This window comes from Arvicanthis niloticus, chromosome 23 (assembly GCF_011762505.2).
Source record: "Arvicanthis niloticus isolate mArvNil1 chromosome 23, mArvNil1.pat.X, whole genome shotgun sequence".
Taxonomy (NCBI): Eukaryota; Metazoa; Chordata; class Mammalia; order Rodentia; family Muridae; genus Arvicanthis; species Arvicanthis niloticus.
The window spans coordinates 33003297-33030195 of NC_133430.1; the positions used below are offsets into that span (position 1 = coordinate 33003297).

A 26899-nucleotide genomic window follows, 5' to 3' on the forward strand; every position below is an offset into this window, starting at 1 on the left:
TGTCTTCCGGTATCTAATGCTTTCTTAGGCTTACCTTCGTTAACCTCCGGGCGTGATTTCAGACTTAACTGTGCTTTCCAACAGGAATGCCATGTTTAGGTTGCCATTCACTGGGAATGATGGTGCAGAACTGCCTGATCTCAACAGTGCAGCTTTTTGGAAAATGGGAATAATAAAAGTTCTCTGCCTCATGGGATTGTTAAGATTAGTTAAATGAATGCATAGAATACTTAGTATGGTATCCAACAACTCTGTAAGTTCACCATGATGCCTAAAATTTGAGATGATGTGTGACTCATACTACAGTCTCTCTCTCTCTCTCTCTCTCTCTCTCTCTCTCTCTCTCTCTCTCTTTTGTATTCATGTGGGTACAGCACAAGTGAGTGCAGGTATATATATGTGTGTGCACTTGTGTGCATGTGGAGGCCTCAGGAGGATGGCTTGGATAGACTGGCTCCTAGGATCTATCTGTCTGTGTCTGCTCCAATCCCATTTTGTTGGGCATTTGAGACAGACTCTCACTATGTAGCCTAGACTGGCCCTGAACCCTGAACTCCTGCTCCTCCTGCTCCAGTCCTTGTGTGCTTGGATTACAGGCACATTCCACTATGCCTAGCTCTGATATTTTGAACATCATCTGAGATACTTCAGCAGTAGAATCAATCCAAAGGCCATTGAGATAAAGGCCTTGTTCCTTTGCTCTTTGCCTCAGTTTTTCCATTTACAAAATGGGGGGGCAGAAATATTTGTGCTGGAAATTGTTGACTATAATCTATGGCCCAAATTTATTGCAGTATAATTAAAAAAAAAAAAAAAAAAAAAAAAAGGCCAGGGCAGTGGTGGCACACGCCTTTAATCCCAGCACTCACAGGAGGCAGAGGCAGGCAGATTTCTGAGTTCAAGGCCAGCCTGGTCTATAGAGTGAGTTCCAGGACAGCCAGGACTACAGAGAAACCCTGTCTTAAAAAACCAAAATAAATAAATAAATAAATAAATAAATAAATAAAATAAGGGGTGGTTTGTAAGAGAATGACATCCAGAACAATGGAGTCTAAATCTGCAAAAGAGAAAACTCTGGGTCTTTTTTTCTACAAAGTAAAGAGATCTCTGGTTCTGGACCGTGTCTGAATTAAGGTGACATGACTCTGATCCTGTTGGTAAATCTTTGGGTGTCTCTCCCGGGACCCTCAGAACTCAGTATGAAAAAGTTCATCTGCATTGGGTGAAGCAGGCTTTCTGGTTCCTGGGGCTTGACAGGATCTGGTGTGTTTGCTGACAGCCAAATGGCTCATGTCAAGCAGATTGATTTAGTGACTGGGCCTGACAGAACCAAAGTAGTAGACTAACAGGAGCATGCCCAGTTCATGAGCTGCCCTTTGTAAGCATTTACTGAGTGAAGGATTCGGGTCCATTTTGTTCTTTATTCTTGTGGTTAGTATTTCCAGTTGAGCAAATGGAAGCTCAGACTTCATTAAGTGATTGTATTGACTAACTTTTGTCAAATTGATGCAATTATGACCATCTAGGGAGAGGGAATCTCAACAAAAAAAAGCCTAGATTAGATTTTCCTGCAGTCAAATCTGTGGGGAATATGAATATATATATATATATATATATATATATATATATATATATATATATATATATATAATTTCTTAAGACAGGGTCTTTGTTACTTTGGCTGGCCTAGAACTTGTTTTGTAGACCAGGCTGACCTCCAACTCGCAGAGATCTGACTGCCTTTACCTCCAGAGTGCTGGAATTAAAGGCATACTCTACAAGTCAAGGCATACTGTTGGTAGTACCACTTCTGGGCATGTGGTCCTGGGTTGTATATGAAAGCAAAACAGAGAGCAAGCCAGTAAGCAGCCTTCCTCCATGGCCTCCGATTCAATTTGGGCTTCTAGGTTCCTGCCTTGAGTTCCTGTCTTGACTTCCCTGTGAGCCAATACACCCGCTCCTTCCTAGCTCACTTTTGGTCATGCTGAATATCACAACAGAAAACCTGTGTCAGAGGAGGAGCTGAGGCTTGGACCAGGGTTCTCTGTCTATGAAACCTGTGCTCCCAGACAGCAATTGCCTTTGTTGTTGTTTGAGGGACGGTCTCACAGGCGAGTCTTGAACTCACTGTGTAGTCAGAGATGAACTTGAACTTCTGATCCACCTGTCTACATGGACTTGCTGAGTGCCGTATGCTACATCTGCTGTCTACACTGCTGGGGATTGAACCTCATGCCTTGTGTTTGTTAGACGACAGTCAACCTGGATTAATTTCCAGCCCATAACAAATATGCTTTGTACTTGAATATTTCTCAAAAAGTAAGACTATTTCTGCATTCTCTTCATTTTTTTTTTAAAAATCACGTGTCCATGTGTGCATCTATGTGTGGGTTTATACATGTGAATATAGCGTAGCTTTGAAGGTAGGAGGAGGCTCTTGATTTCCAGAAGTGCCATGTGCACCTTAACCACTGAGCCATCTCTCCGGCCCCAGCTTCAGTATTCTGGAACTCAGGGCTGAACAATGCTCACTCCAATTTCTTCACCATGGCTTTAATAGTGTCCACCTGTACATGCAGCAGACCCCACCTTGGAAGACTGAAGAAGCCACACCTCTTCAAAGATGCCCACACCCAAATTCTAATCCACAACCCATAAACCCAAATTCTAATCCACAACCCATAAATGCCTTATCTACATGGCAAAAGGGACTTTGAAGGTGGGATGGAGGGTTTTGACATGGGGCAGAAAGCCTGGACTTGGAGGTGGCCCAACATCACCAGAGGGTCTTGGTAAGAGGGATGAGCTGATGGCCTGGCAGGTAACAGAGACTTCACTATGCAGTGAAGGATTCCCAAGCTGGAAAAGGCAAAGAAGCATGTTCTCCCTTAAGGCTTCTGGAAGCAACACAGATATCCTGATGCTAGCCCTGAACACTTGTTCTGGACTGCTGATATCCAGAATGTTATGCTAGGAAGCTAGTGTTGTGCTGATTACTTAGACTGTGGTCATTTACTTCCACGGTAGTAAGAAGCAGACACAGCACTTTCCCACGTACTATTCAGTGCTCCAAACCATCAGCCCATGGAAGGTCTGGTTGGGTTTGGGAAGGCAGCTCAGCCTCATAGCCCTTGCCTATATGAAGAGCCCTGTCTTCCATCCACCTCTCCACAATTCCTTTAGGGGATATCCCACCATCAACTTGTGGAAGCTCCTCCTCTTCTGTGACCCAGTGCCTTTTAAACAATGGCGGACAATCAGCAGATTCTGGGCAGATCTGTGTTGGGGCTTAGGCTTCTGCTGCTGGAAGGTTTTGTCCTGAATCATCCATACACCTAACTGTACTTCTGACTCCTGGCCCTACCAGCTAGACAGCTGACTGGTCACTGGAACTAATGGTGTTGCTCTTTTTAAAAGTTTCCTCCATTTTAAAAAATATTCTGCTTTGTTTATCCAGTGGGCAGAGTCCCCTGGAGCAGACAGTGTTATCTTATAATTGACTCATGACCTACTATTTTCTGTCATGGGTGTTGACAGTAAGCGGAAGACAGAGCCCCCACATCACAGTATCAAGAGCTAATATTTGCTGGTCATGTGAACTTAGGGTGTTACATTGCTTTCCCTAGATGGGGGATGTCTTTCTGTTTACTGCATATAGAAAGGGCAATGACAGGCAGGACAAATGATCCCATCCAAGACTGTGCTGGAGAGCCAGTGAGAGGTATTTACGGAGGCAACTTACAGAGAGGGTTTGAATAGCTGCATCATTGAGAAGGCACCCCAGCATGGGTGATTGTCCTGCCCAGCAGGGCATTGAACAGGGGTCCAGGGAGGTCACCTGAAAGAGAGCAGGGGAAACAGGCAAAGACGCAAAGAATGGCGATCTGTCTACAGTCTGATCAAATTGCAATTTTTACTTTTTTCACACAGGGGTTATATACACAAAAAGGCAGGATGTTGGGAAGGGGATGACGCAGGAGTATAGGTGTTCAGGGGGAGTACAGATATCTTCTAGAACAGAGTGTCAGCTGGGTGAAGGTTCAGGGGACAGGACACTATGACTCTGCCTATGATTCACTTGTCCTTATCAAAGTTGGTACTATCCACCAAGGTCACCTATCTATAAGGTCTATGACTAAAGCCTGGCAACTATCCACCAAAGCTGCTTGTTTACAATATCTTATAGCCATCTGTTTCAGTGTTTTTCCACAGAGACCCGAGACTTTGTGTTAGCAGGCTGACTTAGGCCTATGGCTGATTTTAGGCCTTCAGTGTATAAGCAAAGCTAGCCCTGACAGGTGATAACTAAGAAAGCTGTACCATCGGAATTCTGTGATTACTCTCATTTGATTATAGACGAGAAGTGAGGCTCAGGAGGTCCTCAGACAAGTACACAGGGGCTAGGACTCATGACTGCTACATGACTGAAGAGCTTCTTCTAGAGAGGCTCACGCAGCTGAGTACTGTTAGTAACTGTTCACCCATTCCCTGGCTGCCTGAATGGATGAATGACGTAGAGACTAGACTTTTCCGTGAACTCAGTTCAGAGACATCAAGGCACAAGGGACTTTAGTCAGACAATGGAGCGCTTACTCTTATGGGCTTGAGCATCCTCCGGTGCTGCCTTCATTTCATCCTTTCTACCCAATCTGTACTGAAAGGCATTTCCAACAATATATATGTACACACACACACACACACACACACACACACACACACGTACATGCATACACATACATTATATATGCATATACACACATATACATGCATGCAATACAACCATTATATATACATATATATGCATAAATATATACATATGTGCATGCATACAATATAGTGTATATACATATATACACACATGCACACGTATATGTACACATATACACACATGTCCCCCCACATTATATATGCATATATACATATGTATATACATGTACACATGCACATAAACATTATGTATCCATACACATATATACACAGATGTACATGTACATACAACCTATATATATATATATATATATATATATATATATACAATATACATACACATGCACTCACACATCATATGTACATATGAACATACACATATACACATGCATATACATATACATTATGTATAATATATATGTATGTACATATATTCACACATATATTCATGAGTATATACACACATACATTATATACATGTATATATATGTATATACATATATATGTGTGTGTATATATACACACACATGCACACATACATATATTACACACACATACATTCACACCTTGTCATATATATTAGATAAGTTCTCATGTAGCCCCAGCTGGCCTTGAACTCACTGTATGGTTGAAGAGGACTTTGAACTCTGGATCTCCTCCACCCACCTCTGGCCCCGGGGATTATAGTTGTGTGTTGACATTCCTGGCTAAGTCCAAGTATATTCTTGTTGAGTTTACCAGCATCCTCCTTGCTGTATATCTATCTGCAGACAACAAGTGTGGGTGGTGGGGCTAGTGTTCTCTTAATGTGTTCTTTTCCCTGGGGCTTCTCTCTGGATGCTTTGAAGGGCCCAGCCGGGGATCTAGGGCTGATGCTTGTTTATTTCCCTCCTTCCTTCCTGGGTATGGAAGAGAGATGTACGTGTTGAGAGTGAGGATGGAGATAAAATTAGTGTGAAGCTGCAGCAGCAGCCCATATGGCCTTTGCCTATGTGGAAATTGCCAGTGTCCTTAATGCACTGGCTGTGAGTCCGCCTGTTTCCTGTATTTCACTTTCCTGCATGTCTCACTTCTGCGCGGGATGAGAATTTACCGCCAGTGAGCCTCATGGCAGATGATGAATAGAAAGCAAGTGACCTCGGCCGACTCTTCCCTTCCTCTGTCCCTCTGTCCCCAAGAGTGCCTTGTCAGCTTCAGTGATCTTCACCCAGCCAGTCCATATGGGCCGATGCTGCCTTATTAAATTGCCTTACAGCTGCCGGGTGACACTTTCGGCTGCTTTTCTCCCAAAATCACCATCAAGTTATGACTTCATTTGCAGCAGTGGTCAGAGCAGGGCAATTCTATTGATTTTCCTTCTTTTCTTGGTTTCTCTATAAATTAATTGGGTCTAATCATGTTTGCCATCCTATCTTCAGAGGGGATTACACTTGGAGTGTTTAAACAGGGCCGAGAGTGTTTTTGATCTCAGTGAGTGTGTTTGAATTCTAGTAGCCCAGAAACTTCTTTTTTTTTGGAGACAGTGTCTGTTGTGATCTAAGCTGGCCTTGAGCTCTCATGCAGCTGAGAAGGACCTTGAACTTCTGATGAACTTGCCTCTACCTCCCAATGCTGGAATTCTAGGTGCACATCCCCGCTCTTGGTTTTATACAGTACTGGGGATTGGATCCACGGCTTTGTGTATGCTGGGCAAGCATGCTATAAACTCATTTACATTCCTAGCCCTGACACCTGGTTCTGTGTTTCAGCAATCATTTTTTATTCTAAAGGCCAAGCAATATTCTGAAGGGTTTAGGCAGAAGAGAGAGAAGGAAGGTGCCCCTTCATACCTCATATTCCCCATCATAGCTGTGGGGCTATGATACCATCTTGCCAGGTGTCACTGTAAACAGTTAGTCCCTCTTGGCTTTGTTCTGTCAGACTCACAGATAGGGACATAGTGGGAGGGTGGGGTAGTCTACTGGAGCAGGCTGCTGGGTCCTGGGAGAGCCGGGATTCCCAGGGGAATGAGCCAACCAGCCGTCATGTGGACCAAAGTCAGATGGCTATGCTGTGCTGGTACTCCAGGAGCCAATGAGAGAGCCAAGGCTGAGATAGGGTCTATTTTGGTCTATGGGGTGGCAGCACATTCTCTCTGTGTGTTGTCAACATATGCTCATAAATGCCTCCAATGATGGCCCCCACTGCTGGAAATGTTGTATTTTTACTATTGCTCCAGAAGATAAAGACTGAAGTCATTGGTTCTTGACTGGAGTCAACTGTGGCTTGGGGGTAGGATAGGGGTGAAGTAGGAGGGGCGTGGGAGAGACACTTAGACTTGGGTCAGGTCAGTTGGTCCTCAGTGCCTGCTGCATGAAGCCTCCTCCTGTTTCTGGGCCACTGTGTCTCTTACTCTTGGCAGTTTCCTTGTGATTGTCCTGGACATGAGGTAGAAGGCTTTGTGTCTACGTGGCACTGTGCTGTGGGGCTGGTGTGTCTGGGATGAGCACATGACTCCTGGAAATCTCTAGAGGGAGGAGTGGTGGGGACATGTCAGCTGATCAGGACTTACTAGGGTCAGACAGTGTGTGGACAGTGTGACTTGGCCAGCATGGACCTACTATGCCATCTTCCTGACTTTCATCCTGCTTCAGCCAGCCTCGTGCTCATGGGTGATGACCTAGGAGGAGCATGCATGCACAGGCCTCAAGCCTGTGGCTCCCTCAGATGGAGGTGGAACTGGTAGAGTCTGAGGTCTGTTGGCTTGACTGATGGGTGTTCTCCTAATTCTGCTTTGGTTCAATTTCTTTACCTCTCTGAGCCTTGGTGTTCTTAGCTATTAAAGTAGGGTGGATGGGAGAGAGAGACAGGCCAAGGCCCAACTTCCCATGTGGTAGCTGCTCAGTAAATTAAGGTACTGTGATTGTTGAAAAGTTGTTTGCTTTGAGTGACCAGCACAGCATCTGAAGGGTCCCCTAGCACCTTACATGGAAGATGCCTGATCCTGGTGTAGGGGGAATCCTCGTGCTGGATCCCAAAGTCTCTGCTTTCATTTCAGGAAATGACAGACAGGTTGATGCAGTCTCCACAAGGCTATATGAAGTTCTACTCTTCCTACCTCATACTGAAGTCTTTCTTTCTTTCTTTCTTTCTTTCTTTCTTTCTTTCTTTCTTTTTTTTTTTTTTTGTTTTTTTTGTTTTTTTTTTGTTTTTTTTTTGTTTTTTTTTTTGTTTTTCGAGACAGGATTTCTCTGTGTAGCCATGGCTGTCCTGGAACTCACTCTGTAGACCAGGCTGGCCTCGAACTCAGAAATCTGCCTGCCTCTGCCTCTCAAGTGCTGGGATTAAAGACATGGGCCACCACTGCCCGGCTCCTGACGTCTTAACAAGGGGGTGGTTAGAGTCCAGGCAAAGAGCTGAGGCTGCTGGGCAAACCTTTGAACCAGCAAATGAACATTTATGTGTAGGTGTTGGAGGACATGCCAATCCTAAGCAGTGAAGAAGAGCTCAGCAGAGGTGGCTGCAGTGAGCAGTGGGAGGGAAGGAAGCCATAGAAGTGCTGGGGGCACTGTAGGAGCTCAGGAGCCTGGGTGACATCAGTGTGTTGGAGAGTCATGGTGCCAGCAGAAAGTAGAAGGTTCAGACGGAGCAAACCAGGGCGTATTTAATAGCAGAACCGTTATAAAACACGGGCAAGGAACCAACGTAGGGAATGGTGCAGAGCCCAAGGGCTGGGGCAGAGGGAATGGGAAGCCGACGGGAACAGCAGCTTGTAGATGCAGAGCTGTGGCCTTCAGGGAACAGATGCACCCACCCCACAGTGACCAGGAAGGGAGGGGACTGGGAATAAACACCCTGTTACTTCTCACTCTGTGTACTCCTGGGACCTACTGTTGGGTCAGGTCACTGACACAGGGGGAAGGGGGCAAGTGACCAGTCTCTAGTGGGAGAAGGAGTCACGGAGAATCCAGAGGGGTTTAGGGGACAGAGCCAGGGCAGAGAGGACAGGAGAGGTGATGGGCTCAGAGGGGAGTCCCAGGCTGCAGACAGCTTGGGGATGCATTTTTGAGAAGTGTTGAGGTATTAAGAGATTCCGCTGGAGGCAGCATGGGTCACATATGGATCCCAAGGATCTGGAGGCAGAGTGGGAGACTGATCATGAACTAGAAGCATCTGTTCTCTGAGCTCCAGTTTCCTCATCTGTAGAAAGGGCACGAGAGAGACAATGTTCTGTACCTCACAGTGAGGAGCACTGGAACCCCCTCCCCTAGTCCTTAGCAGAAAGTAAATGTGCAAAGGCCCATGGATAAATTAGGAGCAGATAAAGGGGCGAGTGTGAGAGTAGCCAGCATGGCTTGTGGAAGACTCGGAGGAGACGTTAAACAATTTATCCAGCGAATACTTATTGATTGCTCACTGCAGGCTGGGAACCAGTCTTAAGCTACTGGGAGCACAGGAGTGAATAAATTAGGCCAATCTTTCTCCCAGAGAGCTTATGTATTTACAGGGGAAGAAGGATGGTAAGTAAACATATAAACAAAACCGAGCTTGACAATTGGCACAGTGCTCCATAGACCTCCACCCTGAGTGATGGGAAAGAATGGGAAAGGTCCTGAGATGGAGATTCAGCCCTGAGGAAGCAGCAGCTAGCTTGGTAAAGACGAGAGAAAAGCCCACCTGGGCTGAGTTGGTGCAGGTTCAGAGGTCCTGAGAGAGGGCTAGGCTCATGTTTATGGGACCAAGGGATGCGCGGTGGGGCTGACTATGCTTGCCCCCCAGGATGTAATTCCTATGTGGAAAGATCAGAGCATCTTTACAAGTCTAGTGACCAATAGCTATTGGCAATCATTATGATGGCGTACATATGTGGATAGAAACAGCACGAGCTCTTCCCATCAGCCAACAAAATCCAACTGTAGAGGTCGCCTGGTGCATGGTGGTGAAGACTCCAGACTTTGAAATAAGATGAGTTGGTTCAAATCCTGACCTGGCCGTGCACTAAATGATCTTTGCCCATGGCTCCAGCCCTCTGGATTCCGGTGTCTTCTCTGTGTGTGGGGTACAGTGGCAGAATCTCTCCTGCAGTTGCTATAAAGATGACTTGTCCTGTTTCTGAGACATAGGACAGAACCCGGGCCACAGTGAGCTGAATGTCTTCCTCACTATCAAGGGTCGAGCTTCTGTATGCAAGGACTCTGGTTCCAGTGGTTCCTGGTTAGCTGTGAGACACACATCTAAAGAGGTATCAGTCATATGTGTAACCCATTTATAAGAGGAGTCGTGAGAGGCATCCTTAGGGTGTTTAAGGGAGGAAGACTTTGAGGAATAAATGAGATGAGAGAAATAAATACTGTTTGGGGTTGGGACGTAATTGCGGTGGCAGAGTGCTCATCTGACACTTGAGAAGGCCTGGATTCTGTCCCTAGCACCACATAAAACTGGGTGTGGAGGTGCATACCTGTGATCTCAACACTTGGAAGGTAGAGGCAAGGTCATCCATGGTTATGTGACAGGGCTACATTGTATCCTGTCAAGAAAAAAAAAGAAAGAAAAAACAAAGTCAACCAGACCTAATGCCATTAGACAGGTAAAGAAACAAGAGCAACAGCAGATCCCTGGACCCAAAGCTTTGCTTCTGCCTGTCCTATAGAGCCCTAGGGACCATCTGTATTTTCTAGGCCTTCCCTGAGCTTCTCATTTGTATCAGTGACTTCCTCTTCCTATCACATTCCTTTGTCAGCACACTCGAAGCCCTTAAAACCTGCTAGGGGTTATTGAGACTCTTATACCCTTAATGTCCTCCTGAGCCAGAGATGCAAATGTAGATTGGAGGTCAGAGGATGTGGAAGGTTAGAAGTGAGAGGCAGCTAAGAGGAAGGGAGCCAGGAGCTGGCGGCAGACAGGGGTGGAGGGCAGTGGAGATGGAATTAACTAGAACCTTGTGTGTCTGGCAACTGGCAGATTCTTTGGATAAGATAAGTGGAACCTCTGCAAGGTAATTATCAGAGAGCGTAAATTCCAGAGATAACCTGTCCTGGGAGATATTGATGGCGGTGGGGCAGTGCTGGAGGCCACACTCTGTGATCCTCAAGCCTCCTCCTCTGGTTCTTCCTTTAGTGTCCTGCCCCCTCCTCTTTCCCCTTCCTCCTCCCCCTCCCCACTCCATTGCCAGCATAGTTTCCCACTCATATCAGTTCTTCTGGGACCTTCTTTACTTTTCTCCTGGATGTTTTTGCTTTTACTTGTCTCCTGGATGTTGGGGTGACAGATCTGCCATTTGGAGGGACCTAATTATCGATCAGCCAAGGAAGAGCACTTTTGAGAAGGAAAGAATAATTACTGTGCTGGGACTTTGCTGTGAACTGGAACTCTTCTGTGCAAGCCATTTTCTTTACATGCCTATTAGTCGGGGTCCTTTGAAGGAACAGGAATGAGAGAATGAATATATATATTCATATGTATATTCATATACATACACATACATATATACACACATATACATATATACATACACACATGTATGCATGTGTACATACAAATACATATTATATATGTATATGTATATGCATATGTATAAGTATGTATATGTGTATATGCATGTGCATATGTATTCGGGCAGGCTGAGAATTCTGCATTTACTCAGTCTGTGAGGCTGGATGTCTCAGTAGTCCTAACCTGTCTCTGGAGCCCTGGAGGACTCATGTAGGGCTGCTGGTCTTCAGTCTATATTGGGATCCCGAAAGCGTTGGTCCTGATATCGTGAAGCAATTACCTCAGCAACGACTTGGTTGAACTTACCAGTGACAGTGAGGGTAAGCAGGCAAAACCAAGGCTTCCTTCTTCTGTGATCTCTGATCTTGGTCACCAGAAGGTGACACCCAGATTCAGGGTGGGTCTTCCTGTTTCAAATAATCTGAAATGAGGAAGACCCCTCACAGGAGTGCCCTCACTGTGTGCTTTGTGTGGCTCCAGATGTAGCTGGGTTGACAACCAAGATTAGCTGTTACACCATGGAGTTGTCCAGCCGCTGTGATTCTGAGAAGCACCAGACTCTCTAGCATTCTTAGTGATGGAATATACGGGTGGCTTACAGACCTTTCCAGGCATTACCCCACTTGCCTCCCATCACCCACCTCACCAGCTCGCCTTGTATGTGTATATATGTATGTGAAAGGCAAACATCCTTTCATTTGAATATGTGTAGCTAAATCCTTCCACTGACAGGGGCCCAGAGGTTGAGAGCCTTCTCCCTGTCACCCATCTGTGCCCTTCAGGAACAGATCCCTTTCCACAGAGTAGAGTGAAGGAAGGGAGGGAGCAGCAGCTTGCCGGGAGCCATGCATACCTCACTTCTGGAGAGGAGGGCATAGCTAGGCAAGGTGGGAAGGAGCTTGAGGATGGGTTGGGGGCGGTTTCTGGTACTGGCTCCTTCCCACCTTGCCTAGGAGCTTCCTAGACACTTTTTATAGCTTATGAGGGACAAGGGGGCTTTAGGCAATATCTCTCAGATCTCTCAGACATTCCTGAGCTCTAGGAGGAAACCCCAGGGGAAGGGAAGGGTAACACTCACTTTCCAGCTACCTCAGAGCCAGTCCTCCACTCACTAGGAGAAAATGAGGGCCTTGAAGCTGTGACCAGCATCCTCTCACCCACTGGCCGGCAGCACTGCCTAAGTGACAAAAGGCTTTCTGAGGAGCCTGGGGGTGGGGGGGAATTAATTTTCAGTGATGTTTTGCTTGCTGTAGTTAACAATGATGATTAAATAGGCAGGGTGAGCTACTGGGTGTTTTCCTTGTTATTAGCTATGTTTATGGGTTTTTATTAAGTTGTACCAAGCTGAGATAATTGTAAAACTATCTGGTTAAGCTGTATGACTCTTAGACCTCTTTTTTTTTCCCCCTTTTCATTGTGAAGATGAAGAGTCTGCCTTATTCAAGGTTTATGCTGGAAGTCAGGAGCCAGTGAACTCTGCTTGTAAAGGTCCAGATGGGAAATATTTTGAAGTTTTTATGCCTTGTGGTCTCTGTCGGCTATAAGTGCTATAGACTCCCTCGTGAATGCCTGAAACCTTAGATAGAGGGTATACGTGCTGTGGTCCGCTTTTAACACACGTGCACCTATTATGGTTAATATTGGGTATGACGTTGAGAGCTTCTAGGTTCCCCCAGGAGGCAAAGCTCTGAGCTTACCTGTGCAGTGCTTCCAGGTGGGAAGTGGCACCGTGATGTGGGTGGCACCGTTCCATGTGCTGGGTTCTGTGACTGAATAAATAGAGGAAAATGAACAGAGCTCCAGCATCCATTGTCCCCGCTTCTCGACTGTGAAGGGGTGTGGCCAGTCCCCTCCTGCCCCTGCCACCAGGTCTTCCCCACAGCTAGGCTATATCCCTTCCAACTGCACATGCAAATACATCCTCCTCCTTTTAACGTTCTTCTGGTTGAATATTTGATAATATTGAGAGAGGAAGTGATTAAAAGTCATGATAAAATTTAATTTACATGTTAGGACAAGGAGGAACCACAAGCACTAGTCAGTTAGAACAATAACTAGGTATGGACCCTGTGATGGCCGGTATGATCATTGGGATGACAATCAATGGTGGTGTGACAGCAACCAGTTGGCAAGCTGGTAGCAGGTCAGTGAGGGGTGCTAGAGAAAGGGGTGATCCAAGTCCTGGATTGGCTGAAATTCCATCACACACCTCAGAATGGCCCACAAATGAAAACCTATTGCCTACTTTTAGAGTTTGTATTAAATATTTTTGGGTTGTGAAAAACAAAACCAGGGATCAGGTAACTCTGTCAATAAAACTTTATTTAAAATACAAATTCTAAAACATATTGCAATGTAGTGGGTCGGACTTTGGTTTAGAGTCTACAGTTTCCAGACACCTGCTATTAATGGTGTGAGAAGCTCTGAATCAAGAGTCCAGACTGATGATCTAATGTTAATTCCACCTCCGTGTGCCAGGGATACACAGACACATATACACACAGACACACATGCACACTCACATGTGCAAATGTTCTTGTGTATGCACACACAGACACACAGAAACACACACACAGACATACACACGCATATTCACACACACAGGCACACAAGCACATACACACACAATTAAAAATAAAACATAACCAGGGTACAAATATGTACTCTTTAGAACTCTGGCATGTTTGAGTCACCTCTTTAGCTCAGGCTGGGATTCATTTGATTTGTATGAGATGTGAGGACCACAGGCCATTTATAGTCCATGCTCACCCTTGGGACAAATACCTCTGTAGGTAGGTAGTTCTCTGATGGTCTATCAACCATCCACTTGAGTTACCAAGAGGTAGCTCTGGGATCTTGGGTGGTGTGGGAAACTGAGGCACAAAGGAATTAAAAAAGCTAAAATTACTCAACAAATCTGCGATGATCATAAAGAAAAACGTAGCACTTCCAAGAAAGAGTAGGTTCTTATGGTTCTGTCTCTGGGATTTGCATCTTCCTAGAGCCAACTGCACCCCTTGGCAAATTGCTTAGGAGTCTGTGGACCTCAGTTTGCAAATCTATATAGTGGGATGATGATGATGGTGGCAGTGGTTGAATGAGATTAAATGAAATGGTAAATATATGTCATATAGAACACTGCCAGCCACACATACTATGTACTCAGTCAGCATCAGCTACACCAGTGTTATTATTGCCACCATCCATCCATCCATCCTAAAACTGTGCTGAGTGTGTGTGTCTTATGTTTGTGTGTGCAGTTGTGCGTGGATGTGTATACATGTGCACGTGGGGGCCATAGGTTGATGTTGATTGTTTTTCTTGAGCAGCTCCACCTTATTTGTTAAGATGAATCTCTCAAAGATCCTGGGGTTTGGGTTTTGGCTAAACCGGTAGGCTGGCGAGCTCCAGGGAAACCCTGTTTCTGCGTCCCCAGCACTGGGATTACAGTGTGTGTGTGCTATCATACTGGCTTTAAAACCAAGGGTATGCACTGGACACTCTACAGAGAACTATTTCCTTGGCCCTTGCTTCTTATTTTTACCCTAGACTCATGTTCAGTTTTTGGAGACATGGGCTGAGGACTCTGTCCCTACCCTGTGTGTTAACTGACTCTTGTATGAGATCGAAGGATTGAGAGAGAAGATGGTGTCATGAAAAGACAGATGAGGATAGGGATGCAGGGGGTGCAGGAGGTGCAGGAGGTGCAGGAGGTGCAGGAGGTGCAGGAGGTGCAGGAGGTGCAGGAGGTGCAGGAGGTGCAGGAGGTGCAGGGGATACGGGGGATGCAGGGAATGGGGAAACTAGGCCCACGAAGAAGGGATAGCCCACCTTTACATCCAGCCAAGCTTCAGAATAGATTCTGAAAATCGTAAGTATGCACTTGTAAAGATGGCTGGAGATGAAGATCTTCTTAGGCACCTATGAAGAGATCGTGGGATATTGCTGAACCTGGAGGCAGGCGGCAGATGCTGGACCTCTTTGTCTGGGTGTCTCTTAGAAGGGCATCCTGAAGATGACTTGGTGTACAGGGCCTTGCTTCTGCAGCTGATCTTAACCAGCTCTGACAGGAGGGCAGAGGCCCCCAAGCGAGGTCAGGACCACAAATCCCATCCCAGCAGGTGCCTGGTGGGGCAAGTGTGCCCTCCAGATAACCTTCAAGTTCCCAATTGATTTCCTGTCAAGCTTTCCACAACCCCTGGCCTGCAGTGCTCCTGGTACTACCCGTGGGCTAGGGGCTCAGAACACAGACATGGATCAGTAAACTAGCACTGGACCCTAGGGGAGGTTAGTTTGGAGGAAGGCCCTTGAGGAGAGACAGAATGGGCACAGTGGACACTGTCTTCTGAATTTGCTGGTGTGCAGCACTGGTTTTGAGCATGGGCTGTCTCTCTGAGCATATAAAGCAATGACCATACCACAGATGGGCACTATTTATCAGCACTTGCTCCAAGTTTGGGGTGCAAAGTGGCATCGTAGGACCACAAGCGAAATGCACGTGGAGATGGTAGAGTTGGAGTCAGGCCTGCTCTCCTGGGTGTTTGGGGGTGGGGGTGGGGATGGGGAAGGTCAGAAGTGAGGAGGCATCTCATCAGTTCTCATTTGTAGTCTTGCGGGGGGGGGCTCTGTTCTGACTCAGTGTACCCAAATCTTTTCATTATTTGTTCAGTGGCATGACCTGAACATGTCCTAGGGTCCAAATCTTATACTGGGTGCAGGGGATCTGAAGAGACTGGTCCCTGTTCGCAGAGGATAATGTTTAGTTGCACAGAGTCAATCAGGAGACTAAGATGGTTTTATCTTATTAATTTAAAAATTTTTTTTTGGGGTGGGTGGGTAGAGGGTCTCACTGTGTACTTCTGACTGTCCTGGGACTTTCTATGTAGACCAGGGTAGGTTTGAACTCAGAGATCTACCTGCCTCTGCCTCTTGAGGACAGGGATTGAAGGCATGCACCAACATGTCTGGCTAAGCAAAGAGAATTTTGATCCTGGAAAGTGTTATAAAAACTAAAAGGGGATATGAAGTAGCGAGAGATTAGGAAGGAGTGGGTGGGTTGGTTACTCTAGATAAATTGATTTAAAGGCTTCTTGAGGATCACCCAGCCAGAAGGTCTGGGAGGAGTCTGCGGCTGGTGGCCATGGCATATGCAAAGGTCCTGAGGTCCGAGGTCACCTTGAAAAAGGTACTGAGATGCTGGAACCCAGTGCGCGAGGAGGGTGGGGATGAGAGAAACCAGGAAAGGTGAGTAGACAGACAACAAGTCTGGGGCTCGATAGCCGTGGGAGGGAGTTCGAATTTATTCTGCGTGAAGTGGGAAGATACCGGAGGGATTTAGAGAGGAGAGAATGTCATGGTCCCATTTCTGTTTTGAAAAGGTCACTTGGGCAGCCATGTAGAGGATTGACTGTGGAGGAACGTGTCCCTACGTGGCTGTGTTAAATGCCAGACCGTATTCCCTCTGCTGGGGATGGCAGCGCTGACGCTCAGGGTCCCCAGCAGCATGATGAGGCTGAGCAGTTAGTCTGCAATGGGGATGGTCTAACTGATGGTCTCCTCCTGTGGCAGTCACACTCGGGCCAACCTCTCCACGCCCTGCTGGGGTTTCAGCAGAGAAGCAGAGAGTCAAGACACCTTTCCTTTTCCTCTTTCCTCTCTTCTTGTCTCTTCTCCTTTTCCTTTCCTTCTCTGTATATTTCCTATCCTGCCCTCCCCCTTCCTCCCCTCTTTCCCCTCTCCTTCCTTCCCTCCTTTCCTTTTGGCTGCCTTCACAGACTGTGACTGCTCCTGCTCCACCTCCTGAATTCTAGGATTGCAGGTGCATGACCATGCCCAGTTAAGGAACTTCACGAAGTTTCTTCTGTGGTGTGCTTTCTTTCCAGGTATGAGTCACCTTACCTAAAGTAGGTATTGCTGCTTCTGTGTGTCTGTTGAAAGTTGGTGGCCTTCTGTACATTCCTTAACCCTCCGAGGAGAGATGCACTCTGTCACATCTAGGTAGACCTTGGGTACAAGTGAAGCTGCTTTACTTCCTTCCCAGAGTACCTCTCCCCCCCCCCCCCCCCATTATTTACTGGAAGGAATCAGACTGCCTCCAGTCTCCTGTCCTTGGCAGCCCCTTGACTTCAACCCTGAGATGCGTATGTCATCAGAACATCCAGTGGCAGCTCAGAAATCATGGCCAGGTTCAATATAAATTCCGTCTTGCTTAGGCAGCTTTGCATAATAACTCCCTGGAAAGTCTCCACCACAGGAGGAGGGATTTATTAGGTCTAGTGGGCCTGAACATCCGCTGAATGGCGTTGAAATCACAATGAGTTTTAGGGTTCAAATTCTTCATCTAATGGGGCTTTCAACAAGGGTCACCCTTGTCCCCAACTATGACTGTTCTGGACCACTATGAAGGTCAGAGCCACAGGCTGAATGAATGAGAATGTCAGTGTTTATACCATACATAGGCCTTGGGTAGGCCTCTTGGACATTTGCAAGGGACAAGGACTTCTGGCCTGTGACAGGTCAGGGCTGTCATTTTAATTGATGTAGCTTCCTGAGGTTTTCCAATGGGAATCAAGCAGCCGAGTTAGAGACTCAGCCAGTGGAGCCTTTCAGCCCTGCCTTTAAAATACAGTGTCCAAAGAGTTCTTGCCCTTTTCTTAGAGATATAGGGGTGCGCTTTTCAGCACTGAATGCCTGGGGGTGAAGACTGGACTGACCTGGGTGCACCACATTCCGAACCTCCAGTCAGAAGCAGAACCAGTCTCCCAGCCTTGAACTACCTATTGGCCTCTTTTACAAACCCTAGTTTGAGAGCCACTGCTTAGAGCAGTGGTTCCCAGCCTTCCTAGTGCTGCGACCTTTTGACACAGTTCCTCACGTTGTGGTGACCCCCCAACCATAAAATTATTTTCATTGCTCCTTCATAACTTCATAACTTCATAATTTTGCCACTGTTAATGAATCATAATGCAAATATCTGTGTTTCCCAGTGCTCTAGGGGACCCCTGTGAAAGGGACATTTCCTGTCAGGTGAGGGTGATCTATGTCTTCTGGGCGGGTCTGATGTCTCCATAACGTCCAGTCAGCTTCTGAGGCTTGGAGAAAGAAAGGGGAGCTCTAATGAGGAACTCCCAACTGTCAACGTGACCGGATCTAGAATCACCTAGGAATCAAGCTTCTAGGTGTGTCTGTGAGGGATTTTACTGGTTAGGTTAATAGAGAAATTTTTTTTTCTATATGGGTAGTACCATTCCGTGGGCAAGGATCCAGACATCAAAAGGATGAGGCAGCTGAGCTGGGCCATTCATCCCTCTCTGCTTCCTCACTCTGTGTTCAATATGAGCAGCCATACACACCTGCCTCTGGGCCTTCCCTGTCATGGAGGGACTTCTCAAACTGTAAGCCCGAGCAAGATGCACCTGTCCATTTGTCCCCTTCCTTTACTGCTTTGGGTTTTTTTTTTTTTTTTCAATGAGACACATGAGGATATCAGTAGTTCTGCGACCTCCTGCATGGCAGCTTGAATTCTGCTGAAGAAATGAACTTGCAGAGCTAAGGTGACTCCCCCCACCCCTCCACTCCGCCTTCCTTTTAGGAAAAGGAAAAAAAAAAAAAAAACATAGCAGGCTGCAATCTTGTAGGATGTTTGTCCTCAGATGTCTGCTGCTGTGTCCTCTGGTCCCCTCACTTCTGTGACACTTCCATCTAGGGATGGTCCGTGTTGGATGACATTAGACTATAGGTGGTACAGCACAGAGACACATGGACAAAAACAAAAGGAGCGTGGTGAGGTAATTTGCTTTGGCAAAGGAGCATGCAATGGCCCAGGCTGGACGAGCAGGCATGCGAGGGTGCAGATTCCACTTAACTTTTACCCTAACACAGCATGCAAGCAAGTCTCATTCCAGTGGTGGGTGCTCAACCTCACGGTCTACTGCTGTTGGCTAGTGTACAATTGGGACAGGGTGTTGTAGTCAAGTTTTAAGTTTGGTACCTAGGGCTGAGCAGATGAGGCGTGTACACGGGTTTCACAAGATGAGGAAGAGGGGGCTAGAATACTGGTCTTGGTGGGTTAGCTTTTTATTTTTTGGTTTTGTTTGTTTGGTTGGTTGGTTTCTTTTCCTTCCTCCCTCCTCCTTTCCCTCCTTCCCATTCCTCCTTTCTTTTCTTTTTTTTCTATGTAACCTTGGCTGTCCTGGAACTCACTCTGTAGACCTGGCTGTCCTTGAACTCAGAGATCTGCCTGTTCCCCTCTCCCCACCGAGTGCTGGTATCAAAGGTGTGCACCATTACCACCCTGCTGGTCTAGTCATCTTTGATAGACTTTTGATAGACATTCCAACCAGACACGGGTTTAATGTGTGTGGTTTGGGAACAGGCAAGAATACAACCCTCTGGCCCCATCTTCAAGGCATCCCTAGTCTAACTGGGTGGGAATGAAGTAAGGAAGGCAGCAAACAGCAGGGTAAATAAGTAGACTCATGGAGGCAGAACCTAAGTGTTTCTGGCAGGATAACCTGGGACCCTTCCTAGAAGAGGGAGGATTTCTGCTAGCCTTGAACTCGTTCAAATTAGCTAAACTGTGTGGAAGGACATGAGTATTTTTGTTGGACACGTGGACAAGGCTCTCTGCTGCTTGTGTGCAGAAAAATCGTCAGATGAAGATTAACGTCAATTGATTGCTTCTTCTGTTTTCGAGTTTACTCATCTGTTAACTCGTGGCAGAGTCTCAGTCCAGGGCTTCGGGACAGACCAACAGACACGTCAGGTGTGGTCTTCAGTACTTAGAGTAGGCTCCGGGAGGGAGGGGAGCTACTGTATCATGGCCCAGCCGCCTTGCTCTGTAGTGTCAGAGGTTCAGCTTGGGTCAGAAATTTGAGTGGGTTTCTGACCACGTCAAATTCACTGCCGTAGTGAAGGGCCCATGTGGGATGTCACATGGCCAGCCAGCCTGCTCAGGCAGAGTTACTGCCACAAAGTGGCAGAACACAGATTGTGCTTCAAGGGGAGGAGGCAGGAGAGACTGGATTGTAGGTATCCCTGCCTCTGTGTCCAGGATTCTAGCATCTTAAGTCCTTCTGCAGGCCTATAGAACACTGTGTGATCCACAGGGAAGGCACAGGACCGGGGAGCCTGTGAATGGTGTGGGGCTGGACAGGCTTGCCCGATACCCAGCCTTTTATACACCTGCACCCTCAGAGTCTTGGCAGCCAGGAGCAGAGCATCACTCTTAGTTCTGGAAGCCACTCTGAGTTCTGTGCCAAGGGGTAAAAGGCTAAAAGAAGGGTTGAGGAAGATTTCTTTTTGCCAGGATGGGTGAGAGGGGAGTTACGATGATTTCAGTCAGAGATGGCTGCAATAAGCCAGGCGCTGAGTGACGAACACTAACGGAGAGATTGTAGGCATTCCTACTTTCCCTGCTAAAGCTGCAAGTGCCCAGGTGTCTAACCTGCAGGCTTTCTTGTGCATCTAATGCTGAGAACTTAAGCATACGTATGGGGTATATGGGTTACGGCCCAAGTGGAAATGCCTCCTCCCCCAGGCCAGTGGGAATGGAGTGGTCAGACAACACAGCACAACTTCCTGGATACCAACCATGTGCCAGGTTCTGTGCTGAATGCTGGAAATGCCTCAGGGTCAAGTCCAGGATTTAGGGGATGCCGGCCTCCCCGACTCAGGTCACCTCCTTCACTCTGGAGCTGATGGTCCCTGGGAGCTGGTCACTGCTCAATGTGAGCAGCTGTGTGCTGTGGCCCCATTGATACCGTCTCAACACTCCAGGGAAGACATGCTAAACACTGAGTTAGGTTTCAGTTGATACAGTGATGGTATCGATGTTTTGGATGTAAGAAAATGACTGGGGAAAAAGGGTTTTGGAATCTCTCTCTCCCTCTCCAGTAGTTTTTTCTATCTGAAGCATCCTTCACTGGCTGTTCTGCCTGTCGTAACGAAATAATGCAGACTGAGTAGCTCAAGCAACATTTCTTTTCAGTTCTGTAGGTTTCAAGTTGAAGATCAGGGTGCCAGCCAGGTCCAGTCTTTTCCTGGCTTATTAAGTGTGGCGGCCTCCTTGTATGTGTCCTCAAGTGTGTGTGTATGAAGACAAATATTTAATTTTTTATTTTTTGAGGTGGGATCTCCTGCATCCCAAGTTGGCCTCAGACTTGCCCTGTGACCAAGGATGACCTTGAACTTCTGCTCCTCCTGCCTTTACTTGGGATTGGAAGGAAACATGGGCTACTGTGCCCAGCATTTTTTTAAAATGCAGGTTCTGGGGACCAAACTCAGGTCCTTGTGCTTATAAGACAAGCATTTACCAAGGCTGAACTATCAAGTCAGACCCTTTTATGTTTATTCTTTCCTTAATCCTCATCTGATTCTTCAGGCACCACCCTCACGACCCCAGTTACTTCTAGAGGCCTCATGGCTCTATATCCAGATGCTCTCAATCTGGGGGGCAGGACATCAGCTTTTCTTACATGCGGAGTGACACAAGGCAGTCTGACCTAGTGGTTAGCTTTTCTTTCAAGGGCCGAGTTCTAAGAGCAGTACAACTTCCGGGGACGTAAAACGGCTCCCTTTCCTTGCCGAAAACTGTCCGTAGTTTTATCCAAAAGCTGAGTGAGAACACAGCTTTCCATGTCACAGTTACACAGGCTAACATGCAAAGAGCAGGGGGTTAGCGCTCTGGAGGCGAGTATCCTGCGTGTGCGTTGGTGGCTGGGAAAGGCAGGTGGGTGAGACTGTGGGGTAGGCAGGGGGCGGGGCAGAGGCACCTCAGAGGGCGGAAGCTGGAGGGAAGAAGGGGTCCAAAGTATCTGTGGTCAGGGCTGCTCAAGCCCTGCTTATCTCTGTTTACAGGCACCAACAGTAGGCCAAGGTTGTCCTGTAACAGCAAGAGGGGACCTGAGGTCACATGACAGGAGAGAATAGACAAGAACTCCGGAAAGTGACACAACTCTGTGCCAGATAGGGTAAGGGCAGGGGACGGGCCTTGGGCCAGCAGCTACGTGGGTGGGGAGCAGTGACCCCCTTCCCCTGCCCCCAGAGGAATGAGAGCTCGGGAGGAAAGAGGCTCCTGGCAGAAGATGAGGAATTTGCTTTTTGAACACCATCCCTCCCCCTACTGGAGACAGAGATGGGCTATGTAGCCTAGGGTGGCCTTGAACTTGTGACCCTTTTGCTTCCATTGCATAGATACTGGGATTGTAGGCATGCTCCATCATACCTGGATGGGCATGTATTTGAAGTATGATGCGACATGTCCTTAGTTATGAGCACAGAACCTGTGGGACAGTCGGAACGAGTGTCTGCTTGGAGGGTTGCACCTGAGCATAATCTCAAGGCAGTGACAGGAAGTTGAGCCAGTGACCAAGTTCTCTGGAACAGGAGGTTGGATGAGGAGCAGTGGGCCCTTTATGTCCTGGAATTCATCTCTCCACAGATATGCTCAAGAAAGGTCCCTGGACACATCTTGAGGGGAGCATCCAGTTTTCAGAGCTAGACTGGACCCCTCTGTCCATTTGGGACCAGAAAGGGACCTCCCATCCCTCACAAAGTCCTCTAGAGCCCGGCAGCAGCTGGTATTCCAAACTAGAAGGCATTTCAGAACCCAGCGACTTTTTGCCTTTCCATTTCTGATTGCAGCCTTTAGTGGCCTGGGGTCAGTTCTTGATGAGGACATCACTCTAACCTGCCTGTGCCAGCTTCCTCTGGCCCAAGACATCAATCATGCCTTGGTAATCTAGCCCCTGTGGTCTGGTAAAGACAGGTGATGGCTGAGGCTGGTCCATGCCTGTTCCAGCCTGGGGCACGCTGGTCACAACTCCACAAAATGAGTCATTTGCTGCCAGTCTACCCCTGTTCCTTCTGTATACCCCAGCTCCCCGTGGCTTTAATGCAAATGTCACTGATGGGGTGGGATTGTTTCCTTGTGGGATATTTATTTATTTATTTATGCCATATTGGAAAGGACATTTGTCCTCTGTTCTATTTAAATTGCTTTCCACAGGTTTGGGAGACCTGGTCATTGATTTTCCCTTAGAGCATGCACAAAGCCCTGTGAAGATTTTGGCTAATTAACTTTCGGAGAAGTGCCACTTAAATTTATACAGGAGGTTGAAGTCTTTGTTTCTCCTCCCATATCTTCAAAAATGGCTTTTAACTTTTGTTTTCAAATCGCTGCCAGTGCCCAGTTTGTTTAAAAGTGATTTCTCTGGAAGTAGTCCAGAGACTGTGGGATGCCACTTTTTGAGGCTCCAGTCTTTAGCACAATGGGTTAGAGGCTCCTGCTGTGCAAGCCCAGCGACCTGAGTTCAATCCCTGGAACCCATGTAAAGGTGGAAGGCAGAACCCTGACCCCACTCAGTATCTGATATATATCAGAAGTTTCATTCATACAAAGATTTCACTTTTGAAAATACACATTTTCCCCAGCATGCCTGTTAGTACCGACCTGCGTGCTCACAGGGTGGAAAGGACTTAAGATCTAGTCCGTTTGCCCTGGGTCACGGCTTTCTTCCCGTCTCCTCCACATCCACGTCTCGATGTGAGGCACAGACGTCAGCCAACTTCACTATTTGTTCTTAGTAAGTTTGCTTTTTTGTTCCTCTTGTGTGGACCAAAGCTGTTTGAAGTGAGGAACATGGCAGTGAAGTTTACCTTGAAGACTTACTGTGGGTTTCTTTGGTACTGGCTTCCTGAAGTTCATCTGGAAGAAGGAAAAGCCTGTTTCCTCCAGGAGATGAATTTTGCTGTACTTTTGGACTTGATTTTATGTCCCCCCCTCAACCCCACCAGAATCTCTTGGATTGAAGTAGCTAAAGATCATGGGATGAGCCTGGATTGGTGGTAGTGCACACCTATAGTCTTAGTCCTTGGGAGGCTGAGGCAGGAACATGGGCTACATGGTGAGAACCTGTTTAAAACAAACAATGGACTATGGGAAACCTCGACCTCTTATATTCTGATCAGCTCCCATCAATATGGTGTGGGTGGTTGCAGCTCGAGACCCTGGCTAGGCTGTATCATCTTGCATGGGTCGAACTGCCTGTAAAAGCTCCCATTCCTCTGAGATGCTTTGCCTTAGCTGGGGGAGCCATTCAGGCTGGTGTGACACAGGCAAACCCTTTGTCGAAAATGTTCTTCATTTTTGATCAATCTCATGATCCTTGTTAGTATCTTTGATTACATCGGATTATGTGCTATTCCATTTTATAGCATTTTAATGGGCTCTCATCTCCCCTCCCCAGTTCATTTCCAGCTGTGTGGTTATTAGGATTTGATGGTAGTTTGGTTTTGTAACTGCCAGGACACCTTCTGTGCATGCTAGCCCTTCTGCGTGAGTACTGGGCTCTTCAGAGGTGAAGAGCGAGAGGAGCCTTGTTTGTTTCCAGAGGCTTGCCAACAATTAAATGATAACAAGTGAAACCTCCCAGGGCTGTATCCCCCAAATGTAAGATGTTTGTTTTAAATCCTTTGGTTGGGGGCTGGCAAGACGACTCAGTGGATAAAGGCTATTGCTGAGCAAGCCTGCCCACCTCAATTCCATCCTTGTTGGAGGGACTGCTTCTACAAAGTTGACCTCTGACCTCCTCGTGGTTCCCCCCCTGCCAATAATGGTAATGATAAATCTTTAGAAGAATCTGACTCATTGGTTTAAAAAAGAACAGAAAGGTTTGCTTAAAACCTTGGTTTCTAATAAACAGTATGGAATGTGCTGAGATTAGAAACCTGTGCGCTGCTGCTGGGATTATGAAATGGCCCAGCCACTGTAAAAACCAGTGAGATAGTTTTTAAAAAAAAGAAAAGAAAAGAAAAGCAGAATTTTTATATGATCCATCAAATCTACTCTTGGGCCTAAATGCAAAGTAATTGAAAGTCGAGGCTCGATGTTTGTCCCTGTATGTCCGCAGGGTATTGAAATGTATTTCTATAGAGAGTATAGATATATTCATAGTGATGAAAGCATGAAAGCGGTCCAGGTCTCATGCTCATTGACCAATGAGCAGATAAGCAGAGCATGGGCTATAGAAATTGTCTAAAACAGATGGGTATTCCAATGTATATTATAGCATGGATGCACCTAGAATGCCGCAATATGCTAAGTGCAGTATGCTGTCCTCAAAAGATCTAAATCCTATGGGGTACTTGGATAGTTGAAATGACAGAGGCAGACAGAGCGGTGGTGGGCGGGGCTGGGGGAAGGAGGAAGGGAGACAGAGGCGGACTGAGTGGTGGTGGGCGGGGCTGGGGGAAGGAGGAAGGGAGAATTAATGTATAATGCTTGATTAGCTCCGCTTTTAGGAATGAAGAGTTCTGGAAATGGTTGGTGGTGTCAGTTGTACAGTGTAAGAACCCTTGATACCTGTTACGGTTTGAATGTAGATATTCCCCACGGGCCCCTGCACTTGGTCCCCAGGTGGTGGTGTGTATTTTGGTAGCTGCACAACCTCTGGGAGGAAGGGACTGGGCAGAGGAAATAGATTTCTGTTGGGGGCAGATATTTATAACGTTGCTTCAAATGACTTACTCAGTTTCCAATTAGCCCTCAGAATCTCTGTGGCCCCTCTCCTTCCTGCCTCCACGTCCATGTCCCTCCCCTTCCTGCCTCCACGTCCATGTCCCTCCTCTTCCTGCCTCCAGGCCGCTCCATCCACAAGGCTCCAGTTCACCTGCCAGAGGTTATGCTGTTGTATTGGGTTTATTAGCTCTTGCTCTAGATGGGCCTGTGATTTATATGTTAGGTGTTTGCTCTCGTTTCTTATACGCTCAATTACATCACTCTTATTTTTTTTTCCTTGACATTATGTTTAATACCATCATCGCGTGTCCAAGAATACCAAAGATTTACAGACATAAAATTGACTGTTTAAATCAGATCACCACCCTGAAAATCAGGATAGTGTTTTATTTGCGGGTTCAACTTTGAGCATTGACTTGCTTTGAGTTCAATTATTATTATTACTATGTTAATTTTTTTAGTTAAAATGTGTATGTGTGTGTGTGCATCAGTGTGTTTATGTCACAGGCATGCACATGCCTGTAGAGACCAGCAGAGGGCATTAAGTCCCCTGGAGCTGGAGTTACAGGTGGTTTTGAGCTGCCTGACCTGGATGCTAGGAACCAAACTCGGGTCTCCTGGAAGAGCAGTGAGTGCTCCTCACATCGGAGCCTTCTTTCTGGACTCACTGCTACTCATTGACAGTTTTATGCACATGGCACATTCTCATCTCTTACCCACTACCTGTCTTTTAGCATGCTTACCCATATCAGCTTCTCACAATCATGTCTCTTTGTTTTGTGACCTACTGTGTTTAACCAGGGCTGTGTGACCATGGGTGTGGGGCTCTGCACTGGAACCTCGTGGAATCACTTTGGTAGGCACACAATTAAAGGCAGTGACTCCTTTTCCACAGCATTCCTCATTAATTTCCAAGTGGGGGGGATCACACATTATTTTAAATGTCTCTCTTGTTTGTTTGTTTTTGACCAGAGAAAGTTATTTACCTTAATCTGTGGGTTTAGAAGATCTATATGTGTCCTTCCTCACACGCTTCTTACAATGAATGGTTGTCCCTCCTCTGCTGGTGTAGTCTTTATTCTAAATGCTTTATTCTAAATTCTCAGTCATAATGGGAGTCTGGGTGTGTTTCACAGCTTCTGAGAACAAAGTGTGGGAGATGCTGAAAGTGGGGGGGAGGGGGAATCTGTCAGCTGGATGTCT

General features: G+C 46.7%; 1 protein-coding gene across 7 annotated transcripts in view; it reads left to right on the forward strand.

The window, feature by feature from the left end:
* The window catches only part of Dpf3 (double PHD fingers 3), a 270465-nt gene that overhangs the window by 92335 nt on the left and 151231 nt on the right, over positions 1-26899 (forward strand). The window lies entirely within an intron of this gene.